We start from the raw sequence: 13,235 nt of genomic DNA, 5'->3' as shown, positions 1-13,235 counted from the left end.
GAAACTATTTGTTTTAAGGGCCAGCGAGGCGGAGGAGGCGAATATTGTTCTCTGAGGATGAGTAGAGGAGGACACGAGAGGAGGATGAGAAGGCGTGGTGGTGTTGGTCAGGGCAGGTGGAGGTGTGAGGGCAGGTGTTGCCCCCTGGCGAGGATGAAGAACGAACTATGTATATAGATCAGTGATGGATTAAGATTTTTCCCTCTCTCCTCTTCTCTCTCATCTCTCTCTCTCCTCCCATCTCAGGTCTCTCTCTCTCTCTCGCTCACGCTGGAGTTCCAGGCATGACAAAAGTCACATCAAGGGCCCCGGCCATTGAGTTGAAATATAAGAGGTTAATGAAAGGCATACAGAGAGGAAGTCCAAGGGAAAAGTTATTTACGATTTTTGGAGAAGTGAAAAAAAAAACAAAAAAACACGTCTTTTGAAATGCGCTCCTTGGCCACTAAAAACCCCTCCCCCCACAAAACACACACGCACACACACACACACACACACACACAAGCACACAACACACACACACATCTCACTCCTTTAGAAATCTTTATATTTCCCTAAAGTCCGGGCCTATAGAGAGATAAAGTATATAAAGTAGTGCAAAAGTATTACGGCTTCAATTCCTTGAGAGAATAATACACAATTTTCCTTGTTAACTGCTACGTAGTGTTTGTGCTGACGATATGGGAGTCAGTTAATACAAAGAATTATGATTATTATATTAAATGGGGAATTATTTAATTAACATATTTGGAAGTAAAAACAGGCTTCTAGGAGTATTCTTCAAGTTATATCTAAAACCATCAACGTAAATCGAATGAATATTTGTGGCTGGAGAAAAATGAAAATGAAATAAGACAGTAGAATGCGAAAGCCTTCGAAATACCCAAATGAAAATAATAATGATAATAATAATGTTAATAATATTGATAAAGATAATTGATAATAATAATGTTAATAGTAATGATAATAATGATAATAAGTAATAAATGATAATTAATGATAATAATAAGATAATGATGATAATAATAGTTTTTAACATATTTTTTTATGCATGATGAAACTTTGCTTTATTGAAGACACAGAAAACAAGACTTTCAAATCAGACGAGATTTGTCATTTTGAACAGAGCGTGAGAGAGAGAGAGAGAGATAGGAGAGAGAGAGAGAGAGAGAGAGAGAGAGAGTTCTTCACGATAAGCAGTAGTATGTAATAGCCGAGCTTGTCCATAACCCAGAACAAGATGGTCCCAGCAGATATAATCCCAGGGACTATCAGTTTGTTTTTTTAAGTGTAATGTGTTACCTCTGGGTAGATACTTTCAACGCGAAGTAGATTAGTAGATGTTCCTTCGGGATGAATGCGTCTGTGTTGAAATATTCGCCACCCCCTTGTGGCCTAACAGCTCTTTCAAGGGTTCCCTCTGGTTTTATACATATATATATTTATATATTCTATCTATATATATACTATAATATATATATATATATAATATAATATATATGGATATATATATATATATTATATATTTATATATATATATATATTATATATATTATATATATATATATAATATATATATTTGAAAGGCTCTCAATTTTGCGCGTGATCAAGATATTCCGGAGTCCACGAGAAAATGAAACACGAATAATGTCCCAAGTGCACTTCCGGTGTAAATAAATTTTCACATCATCAGGGAGAACACAAGAGAAAAAATATAACTGACTGTTACATTTTTCTTCTCTTGTGTCTCCTCTGATGATGTTGATTATTACACGAAAAGTGCACTTGGGAACTTTTCGTGTTTCATTTTCCCCGTGGACCTCATAGAAAAAATATATTATATATATATAGATATATATATATAAATAATATATTACTATATATCTATATATCTAAGTAATGAGGCGCGCATGCATGTGGCAATATTAGGTCTCCAGGCAAGACGGGTCTAAGGAACAAGTTGGAGGACGAACTATTTGTTTTAAGGGCCAGCGAGCGGGAGGACGAGATATTGGTCTCTGAGGATGAGTAGGAGGAGGACAGGCGAGAGGAGGAGGAGGAGGCGTGGTGGTGGTGGTCAGGGCAGTGTGAGGGTGTGAGGGCAGGTGTTGGCCCCCTGGCGAGGATGAGAACGAACTATGTATATAGATCAGTGATGGATTAAGATGTTTTCCCTCTCTCTCTCTCTCTCTCTCTCTCTCTCTCTCTCTCTCTCTCTCTCTCTCTCTCTCACGCTGGAGGTTCCAGTCATGGACAAAAGTCGACATCAAGGGCCCGGCCATTGATTTGAAATATAGAGAGGTTAATGAAAGGCATGAAAGAGAGGAGTCAGAGGGAAAAGTATTTACGATTTTTGGAGGAAGTGAAAAAAAAAAAAAAAAAAAACACGTCTTTTGAAATGCGCTCCTGGCCACTAAACCCCCCCCCCCACAAAACACACACGCACACACACACACACACACACACGCACACACACACACACACATCTCACCTCCTTTAGAAATCCTTTATATTTCCCTAAAGTCCGGGCCAATAGAGAGATAAAGTATATAAAGTAGTGCAAAAGTATTACGGCTTCAATTCCTTGAGAGAATAAGTACACAATTTCCTTGTTAACTGGCTACGTAGGTGTTGTGCTGACGATATGGGAGTCAGTTAATAAAAAGAATTATGATTATTATAATAAATGGGGAATTATTTAGATTAACATATTTGGAAGTGAAAAAACAGGCTTCTAGGAGTATTCTTCACAAGTTATTTCTAAACATCGAACGTAAATCGAATGAATATTTGTGGCTGGAGAGAAAATGAAAATGAAATAAGACAGTAGATGCGAAAGGCCTTTCGAAATACCATAATGATAATAATAATGATAATAATAATGTTAATAATAATGATAATGATAATGATAATAATAATGTTAATAGTAATGATAATAATGATAATAAGGTAATAATGATAATAATGATAATAATAATGATAATGATGATAATAATAGTTTTAACTATAATTTTTATGCATGATGAGAACTTGCTTTATTGAAGACACAGAAAACAAGACTTTCAAATCAGACGAGATTCTGTCATTTGAACAGAGCGAGAGAGAGAGAGAGAGAGAGAGAGAGAGAGAGAGAGAGAGAGAGAGAGAGAGAGAGAGAGATCTTCACGGATAAGCAGTAGTATGTATAGACGAGCTGTCCATAACCCAGAACAGATGGTCCCAGCAGATATAATCCCAGGGACTATCAGGTTTGTTTTTTAAGTGTAATGTGTGACCTCAGGGTAGATACCTTTCAACGCTGAAGTAGATTAGTAGATGTTCCTTCGGGATGAATGCGTCTGGTGTTGAAATATTCTCCACCCCCTTGTGGCCTAACAGCTTTCTTTCAAGGGTTCCTCTGGTTTTATATATATATATATATATATATATATATATATATATATATATATATATATATATATATATATATATATATATGGATATATATATATATATATATATATATATATATATATATATATATATATATATATATATATATATATATATATATATATTGGAAAGGATCTCAATTTTGCGCGTGATCAAGATATTCCTGAGTCCACGAGGAAAATGAAACACGAAAAGTTCCCAAGTGCACTTTCGTGTAATAACAACATCATCATGGGAGACACAAGAGAGAAATATAACAGTCAGTTGATATACATCGAAGAGACGAAGCTAGGACGCCATTTCTCTCATGTGTCTCCCCTGATGATGTGATTATTACACGAAAGCGAACTTGGGAACTTTTCGTGTTTTATTTTCCCAGTGGACTCATATATATATATATATATATATATATATATATATATATATATATATATATATATATATATATATATATATGTATATATATATATATATATATATATATATATATATGGATATATATATATATATATATATATATATATATATATATATATATATATATATATATATATATATATATATTACTAAATTTTTGATTCCTTTTAGCACCGGAAATACATAGGAAATACTAACCAGTTTAGAGAAATGTATATTTTTTTTCTCTCTTCGTATTATTTCTCTTTGCAAGTCTTCTTGTCTGGACTTTGTTAAATAAGTCTGTATAATTACCTGGAAATTACTGAGCTTTCAAGGCATTAAAAACACTCACATGAACTTACTGCCGGAGTTTTCCTCACATCCCCTCCTACACACACACACACACACACACCCACACACACACACACACACACACACACACACACACACACACACACACACACACACACACACAGTTAGAGAACACACACACACACACACACACACACACACACACACACACACAGTTAGAGAACTGACACACACACACAGTTAGAGAACTGACAGACTTGTGAAACCTGGAGGACTGAGACCTGGAGGGCTGAGACCTGGAGGACTGAGACCTGGAGGAGTGAGACCCGGAGGGTTGAGACCTGGAGCACTGAGACCTGGAGGAAAGAGACCCGGAGTAATGGGACCTGAAGGACTGAGACCTGAAGGACCGAGACCTGGAGTGGGGTCATGGGACCTGGAACAGGACCTGGGCACATGCTGTGTGCAGGTCTCGAGTTTATTGAATGTTAATTAAACTTCCTGAGCCGAGGTGAACTCCGTCCCAACTTTAAGAGGAGAAGAATCGTGAGATGAACATCAATATATAAACTTTACACACACAGGAATATATATATGTATATATATATATATATATATATATATATATATATATAGATATAGATAGATAGATAGATAGATAGATAGATAGATAGAGCTTTGAGGCTACGCTCTTTACCGGAGTTGGATAAGGTATGGAAGGGCTGGGCGCCCCTTTTGCAACGGGAAAGTCTTCTACGAGACTCTACCCTTCCCCACGACGAGGATGTAGCTCCGACGAGGGTGACTCCATTTGTAGAAGGAGTCTGGATGACGTACACACACACACACACACACACACACACACACACACACACACACATACACACGGTACATTGTTACAGAGACATAACTATATGCCATTGATATACGTTCAGTGTGCGCCTCATTTACTGTGAGCCCCGCGAGTGCTGGCGGTTATTATCATTACCGTAACTACGTAATTGCCTGTAAAAGGTCAGATCCTCGCCACAAGTCTGAATTAATTGCCGAAGCCTGGGAAATGCACCATATACACACTGTCAGTCCATCCGTTCTCTTAATTAGAATGGTTAAAAAGATAACACACACACGCACACAAAAAAAAAGCCCCACATACGCTTGTTCTGATATGATCATATGTGTAATATTATTCATTTGTGAATGTATGATCTCTAGTGTGAAAGAGGCACTCATGTCTAATTGATATTCATAATTCTAACGCTAATGTTATGAGAGAATGGATGTTTCGACATCACGAAGTATTATTTGCGTACGAGGCAAGTGTGGCTGGGTCACACCTGCTCTCGTATAACTATGACCATCACATGATTTTGAAAGATATGACTCTATGGTATTCACATGTGACAGTCATGTTTTTCAGTGGGGGCTAAACCAGCACACACACACACGGCGTTTATCTATCTAACTATCTGTCTGTCTTTTCTGTTTATCTCTCTGCCTGTGCTATCTATCTCTCTCTCTCTGCTCATCCGCCCACCCATCTACTCATCTGTCTGTCCGCCAGTCCGTCGATTTATATACCTGTTTACTAATATATCTATTTGACTGTCTATCTATCTGTCTGTCTCTCTGTCTGTGTGTCTGTATATGTCTGTCGTCTGCGTTTCTGTCTGTCTCTCTGTCTGTCAGTCCGTCTTTCCGTGTATCTATCGTTCTGTTTATCTGTCTCTGTATCTGTCTGTCTTGTCTATCCATCTATATGTCATCTATCCATCTATCTCTCTATTTGTCTGCTATTTATTCATCTATCCATCCATGTCATCGTTACATATCGATTTCCGTTCCCGTAGGATGGGCCAGGTACACACAGCCTCTACCACCATCGCTCAGGTTGTAAACCCATTACAGGAACCCGAGTTCGAATGAGGTAAGGGTGGAACGTTTGCTCTCCTGAAAACGGAGATAGATAGATAGATAGATAGATAGATAGATAGATAGATATATAGATAGATAGATAAGGTTAGAATACAGAAAGACGTTTAGTGCTGTTAAGTTTTTCTGGGAAATTACTTTGGGACTTGTACGTGTTGAACATGTTCGAGTGTGTTGTGTTGATGATTCTTTGAGAGACAGAACTCTTAGGGCAACACCTGGACCCTTGATTCCGTCTTCTGTCGTTGAACTGTCCACCTAAATGTGCTATGCTGGTTCCAGTCTAGACAGATAAGGAGATGGACAGACATTTATTCCCTCACGCGTCCGTTCAGACAGACAGGCACACCTCCTTAGTTCCCTCCGTCCAAACAGTAAAACCCACCTGAGCCAGGACAGATAGACAGACAGACAGACCCCCACGGGTATGACACAGACAGACAGCCAGACGCACAGACCCTCCAGGGTCCGAGCAGACAGAGAGACAGGTAGATAGGCAGGGACAGGCAAGTGAACACACCTATGTTGACCCCAAGACACACCCACCCAGTAAGTATCTCACGTCATCCTCTCAACCTCCAACCCCCCTCCGCCGCCCTCCTGCCTGAGGAAGGCATCTGAAAGTCTACTGAAGTCTACTGAAATCTCCTGAAGCGACAAGTCAGGAGTTATGAATATATTTTTCCTAATCTGATCACATCATTCCGAGTTCAGCGGAAGCCAAAGATTCATTCTCGGGCCATTTTCATTGCGACAGTAGACGTTCCAATGTCGTCTCAGAAGAAGCAGAAGAAGGCCATTTTATAAAACCCCGTGGCCGCCGATCTTGTATTCTGCCTCATACATTTATTAATTAATGCGTTCCTGCTTAGATGCTTCATTTATTTACGATAACACATCGCGAACGGATTCACCCAGACCCTGATGCCGATGGCATCTCACAATCCAGTCTCAAAATTTCACATACAATGCACTGAAAGCACACAGGTCCTTCCTTCCCTCCCTCCCCATTAAACCACAATCACAGGCCCCCCACAGACCTCTCTGTGGTTTTGCCTCCAGACACTTCCTTACACTCTGGTTCCCATTGTCGTACCTAGCAGTATTCATTTCGAACACGGGTATCGCTTCCTTCCTCGCTCTACGTTTTGATACAGAGCATCGCAGGGTCGCTCCCTCGAATTTCCATACCCACTGCCGGGTGTGTGTGTGTGTGTGTGAGAGAGAGAGAGAGAGAGAGAGAGAGAGAGAGAGAGAGAGAGAGAGAGAGAGGTTAAAAAAAGAGAGGTCAGTCCATCCTATTTTCACCTCCGTGCACTGGATGTAAAAAGGTAGTGCAGAAACTGTGATAAAAATGCCTCGCTTTACTTACTTTAGAACGGACCGTTTTGCTGGCCAGGACGCTACAGTGAGGAAAAGGGAAAGGAGAATCTTTTCTCATTAATGCGCACGTGTTTTTTTTTCTTCTTCTTACAATTTGTTTGTAAATACACGTAGATTATTTTTTTTTTTCTACAATGTTTGACATAGTTTTATATTAACCCAAACGATGGACAACACAGAAGGTTGTAAATTATCAGTAATTGTAACCAACTTTGGTGTTTAAAATTATACAATCATCCCTATATACCACACTGATTGTAAGCTCCTCGGATTATACATAGGAGCCTATAATCAGTGTGGTATGTAGGGATGATTGCTTCCATCATGTAACACTGCATAATGAACTTAAGTTCCCTCGTGTCATAGGTCCGAGTTTAAGGTTTCTGTAAAGGAGACAAATTGTCTGTATCAGTGTTATGTCCTGGTTGTGCATTCGTCACGTTTCCAGTCTTGCCCTCTTGCTAATTCCATTTGAGCCATAAATTCCGCGATTTTTCGTTGGGTTTTCTTCGTATGATCCCATTAAAGCTGAAACTTTCATATAGGTTCATGGACTTTTCTCCCCTGTTATGAGTCGGATTGTCACTATAGTATTGTTTTCCCCTCGTCTTTTGACCTCATGTGGGATGATGTCATTTAACTCACGAGTCCTTTGACGTCATTGGAAGGATGCGTCACGCCACTCTGATGTCTTTGACATCATTGGAATGAGGCGTCATTCCTCTCTGATGTCTTTGACATCATTGGAATGAGCACGCCACTCTGATGTCTTTGACATCATTGGAATGATACATCACGCCACTCTGATGTCTTTGACATCATTGGAATGATGCGTCACGCCACTCTGATGTCTTTGACATCATTGGAATGATGCATCACACCACTCTGATGTCTTTGACATCATTGGAATGGTGCACCACGCCACTCTGATGTCTTTGACATCATTGGAATGATGCGTCACGCCACTCTGATGTGTCTGACGTCATTGGAATGATGCATCACGCCACTCTGATGTCTTTGACATCATTGGAATGATGCATCACGCCACTCTGATGTCTTTGACATCATTGGAATGAAGCGTCACTCCACTCTGATATCACCTCACGAACTCTGCCTTATTTTTTTATGAGTATAGACACACACGGGGTGAGTTCAGTGAGTGTGTATGGTCTGTGGAAGTAAGAGCATCACACACACACACACACACACACACACACACACACACACACACAAACACACACACACACACACACACACACATATCCGCTGGTGTTTAGACAAACGCTAACACATTCATAGTCTTGCTCTGAACATTATAAAGTATATCACCTCATTCATTATGTATGCATTGAATAACATTTATCATACGTAAGGCTTCCAATATGAATCACATCTTCGTTAATCTTTACATATATATATATATATATATATATATATATATATATATATATATATATATATATATATATATATATATATATAAATTGCTCACTTCATGTTAAGAGCTCTAATTTAGATACGGATGATGGATATTAAGGTATAAAAGATGGGATGTGTGGCACATGTAATACCGAATGAATTATATACTCGTAAAAATGAATTGGGTTATTCAGAACTTAGAGCGGTGGAAATAACACAGGGGTAGGGCGGCACAGAGCAACAAAATGGAATACCATTATTTTCACCCCGACCAAAGCAAAGCTACAATACCAGTGAAACTTGATGAAAGATAGCCTCAAAGGTACACACATAAACACAACATCAACAAAAGCAGAACTGAAAGAGCATATAAAGACACTGTAAACAGGAGGGAATGCAGGCATGATAGCAGTAAGTGTGAAAGCACCAACAGAAGATCATACAAGAGAGCAACAGAACCAGACACGTATTAAGGAAATAAAAGCAGAGAGCAAATAGGTGAGAACAGGGAGAGTAACAGACAAACAGAGTTCTGAGCAGATAACCACACTGATCAACAACCGGAAATGTGTAAAAATGGTTATCGGAAATAATTCTTCAAAAATATATTTAAAAAAAAAAAACCCGTCAAAGTGGATTATAAATTTATCCTCCACGCAATCAGTCAGTGAGTCACTGTGTTATTCATTTATTTATCGGTTTATCTCTGTCTTATCTATATATTTCTCCACACACACACACACACACACACACACACACACACACACACACACACACACACACATGTATATACATGTGTATGTGGGTGGGTTGGGCCATTCTTTCGTCTGTTTCCTTGCGCTACCTCTCTAACGCGGGAGACGGCAATTAAGTATGATAAATGAAAATATAATATATATATATATATATATATATATATATATATATATATATATATATATATATATATATATATATATGGGTGTGTGTGTGTGTGTGTGTGTGTTTGTTGTATAGAGGCAAGATGTGCGCCTCTTATGAAAAAGTGACAGAGGTGGATGTGTTGAAAATGGAAAGTTTGAGGACAGTTTATGGTGTGAGGGAGGGTTGATCGAGTATGTATAACGCGAGGGTAAGAGAAGGGTGTGGCTGTAAGGAAGAGTGTCGTTGGAGAGAGAGAGCTGAAGAGGGTGTTCTGAAATGGGTCGGGCATACGGTGAGATTGAGTGAAGAGGGTGTGCGTGGCAGAAGCGAATGAAGCAAGGAGGAAGGGGAGACTTAAGGACGAGGTAGGAGGAAGGGGAGACTTAAGGACGAGGTAGAAGGAAGGGGGAGACTTAAGGACGAGGTAGGAGGAAGGGGAGACTTAAGGACGAGGTAGGAGGAAGGGGAGACTTCAGGACGAGGTAGGAGGAAGGGGAGACTTAAGGACGAGGTAGAAGGAAGGGGAGACTTGAGGACGAGGTAGGAGGAAGGGGAGACTTAAGGACGAGGTAGGAGGAAGGGGGAGACTTAAGGACGAGGTAGGAGGAAGGGGGAGACTTAAGGACGAGGTAGGAGGAAGGGGAGACTTAAGGACGAGGTAGGAGGATGGAGGGAAAAGAAGCTCTGAATGTTGGAGGTCTGAAGATGAAGGAGGGTGTGAAGTGTACACGGGATAGAGCGAATTGGAGTGACGTGTTATACGGGGAACGACGTGCTGTCAGAGGGGGCTGACGAGGTCGGGTGAACCGCAGAAAGGTACTAGGGGCTTGGGTGTGGATAGGTGGCACTGTCTTCGGTGAGATATACGTGACAAGTAGAGAGTAGATGTGAAGAAATGAGACTTGTCTTATTTCTAGTGATACTAGTGATGTGTGTGTGTGTGTGTGTGTGTGTGTGTGTGTGTGTGTGTGTGTGTGTGTGTCAATACTTCACATGGGTATAAGTATTTTTTTGCTGACTTAAGAATAAATTTCGTGGAGATTACGATGGTGGCGGGATTACCCATATGTCGTAGGATTACCAATGTTGGGATGTTACTCATATACCGATGGGATTACACGTGTGTTGTGGGATTACCTATATGTTGTGTAGTTACTCATTCGTCTTGGGATTACTCGTGTGTCGTGGGATTACTTATGTATCCTAGGATTACTCATGTGTCGTGGGAATACTCATGTGTTGTGGGATTACTCATGTGTCATGGGATTACTCATGTGTCGTGGGATTACTTATGTATCCTAGGATTACTCATGTGTCGTGGGAATACTCATGTGTTGTGGGATTACTCATGTGTCATGGGATTACTCATGTGTCGTGGGATTACTTATGTATCCTAGGATTACTCATGTGTCGTGGGAATACTCATGTGTTGTGGGATTACTCTGTCGTCTTGGGATTACTCATGTGTTGTGGGATTACTCTATCGTCTTGAGATTACTCATGTGTTGTGGGATTACTCTATCGTCGTGGGATTACTCATGTGTTGTGGGATTACTCATGTGTTGTGGGATTACTCTATCGTCTTGGGATTACTCATGTGTTGTGGGATTACTCTATCGTCTTGGGATTACTCATGTGTTGTGGGATTACTCTATCGTCTTGGGATTACTCATGTGTTGTGGGATTACTCTATCGTCTTGGGATTACTCATGTGTTGTGGGATTACTCATGTGTTGTGGGATTACTCTATCGTCTTGGGATTACTCATGTGTTGTGGGATTACTCTATCGTCTGGGGATTACTCATGTGTTGTGGGATTACTCTATCGTCGTGGGATTACTCATGTGTTATGGGATTACTCGTAAATTTCGTCAGGTTACTCATGAAGTCAATATTTTTAAGGTATTGATATACAGACAGGTAAATGAAAGAAGCAATTCCAGTAATGAAGAATGAAAAAAAAAATGATTGAACTTACTTGTAAGCGAAGAAAATCCTGCTGTACTTGTATCAAAGCACTCACTACCACTTTCGTAGTAACAAGGTTACTTTAGACTTGTAATATTACTTCTCCTACTACTACTACCACAGTTTGAAGGTCTACCATAAGTTTTCTATCTAAGTGTTCAAATTCTTATTTCCGTGAGTTCTCTGATCTTCCAACGAGAGGTGTTGGAGAAATACGATCACACACGATTGTATTATTTTGTAAAATATTTTGTTTTTGTTGTTTTTATTTGGGTGGGCGGCAAGGCTTTGATTTCTCGTGTTCGAGTCGATGGCGATGCGATAGACACGATTCACGTATAGATAACTTGAGGCTTAAGCGTGACACTGCTATAGGAAGAGAAGTGCGTTTGTGTACGTGTATATATATATATATATATATTTATATATGTATATATCGCAAGGTGGAAATCGATATATCGCACTGATTTCCCCCTAGCGAATTATAACTGTGGTCTACGCGTCTCTTTCCAGCACAAGGAGAGGTTCGTGGTCTTATAATGTCAGCAGTTGGGGAAGGTCCTCGTGTCTGCTCTTGTTGGTGGGAGCACAGCGGGTCATGGTGATGCTGCTGGTGCTTCTCTCTTAACGGCGCTGTTGGCCACTGTTAGTGTCGTTGCTAACTGTTACAACTGCTGCTGTTGTCGAACGCTATTGTTTCCTGATTTGCTTCTTTTGTTCTTCACGTCCTGGGGCTTTTTTTTTATTGTTATGTATTTTGTTTCCTGCTGCTCCTGACGCCGCTGCCTGCTGGTGTTGTTGTCTCTGCTACTGCTGACGACGACGACGACGGCGGAGCGGTGCGGGAGGAGGAGGAGCGAGGAGCGAGGAGGAGCTGCACCTCGCGGTCTCTGTCAGCGAAGTGGGGCAGAAAGCGCAGGAAGGAGGTGTGTGTGTGTGTGTAGCGCGGCGGCCCCGCTGGCTGACTGACTGACCTGCTCCCACCAGCAGCCATGGCCCGGGCCACACCACCACCATGGCCCAACCCCGGATGGGGGAGGTGGGGAGGACCTGCGCCAGCCACCCGTCACCACGGATGGATGGATAGATAGATGGAGAGAGGGAGGGAGAGAAGGGGAAGGTAGATGGAGGACAGTACGTGGGAAAGCCAGATAACAGAAGACCTGATGGAGGAGGACAGTGCTATGTAGAGGTGGAGAGGGAGACAAGGATATGTGGAGGAAAGGAGGGATAGATGGAGAAATGGGAGAGGAAAGGATAGATCGAATGAGGAGGGGAGGAGAGAGGGAAGCAGAGACGGAGGAAAGATAGACGGAGGGAGGAGAGGAAAAAGTAGATAGAGGAAGCATAGATGGAGGGGGAAGGAAGCAAGTGGGATGGAATGATAGACGGAGGCAGAAAGAAACAGAGAGAAGGAAGGAGAAAGGGAGACAGAGAGAGGGTGAAGTAACGGAAAGAAGAAGGAAACGAGGGTGGGAAATAGAGGG

The 13,235-nt window shown here is 40.8% G+C and overlaps 1 protein-coding gene across 1 annotated transcript in view; it reads right to left on the bottom strand.

Annotated features, from left to right (window-relative positions):
• The window catches only part of LOC139746038 (uncharacterized), a 118,256-nt gene extending 105,561 nt beyond the window's left edge, over positions 1 to 12,695 (bottom strand). The window contains exon 1 of the mRNA XM_071656853.1: positions 11,759 to 12,695. The gene's annotated coding sequence lies outside the window, so the exon portion shown is untranslated. The remainder of the gene's footprint in view (positions 1 to 11,758) is intronic.
• Positions 12,696 to 13,235: the final 540 nt, after the last annotated feature.

The sequence above is a fragment of the Panulirus ornatus genome, chromosome 63 (genome assembly GCF_036320965.1).
Source record: "Panulirus ornatus isolate Po-2019 chromosome 63, ASM3632096v1, whole genome shotgun sequence".
NCBI lineage: Eukaryota > Metazoa > Arthropoda > Malacostraca > Decapoda > Palinuridae > Panulirus > Panulirus ornatus.
Note: the sequence above shows the minus strand (reverse complement) of the source record. Positions and strands in the feature narration are given on the sequence as shown.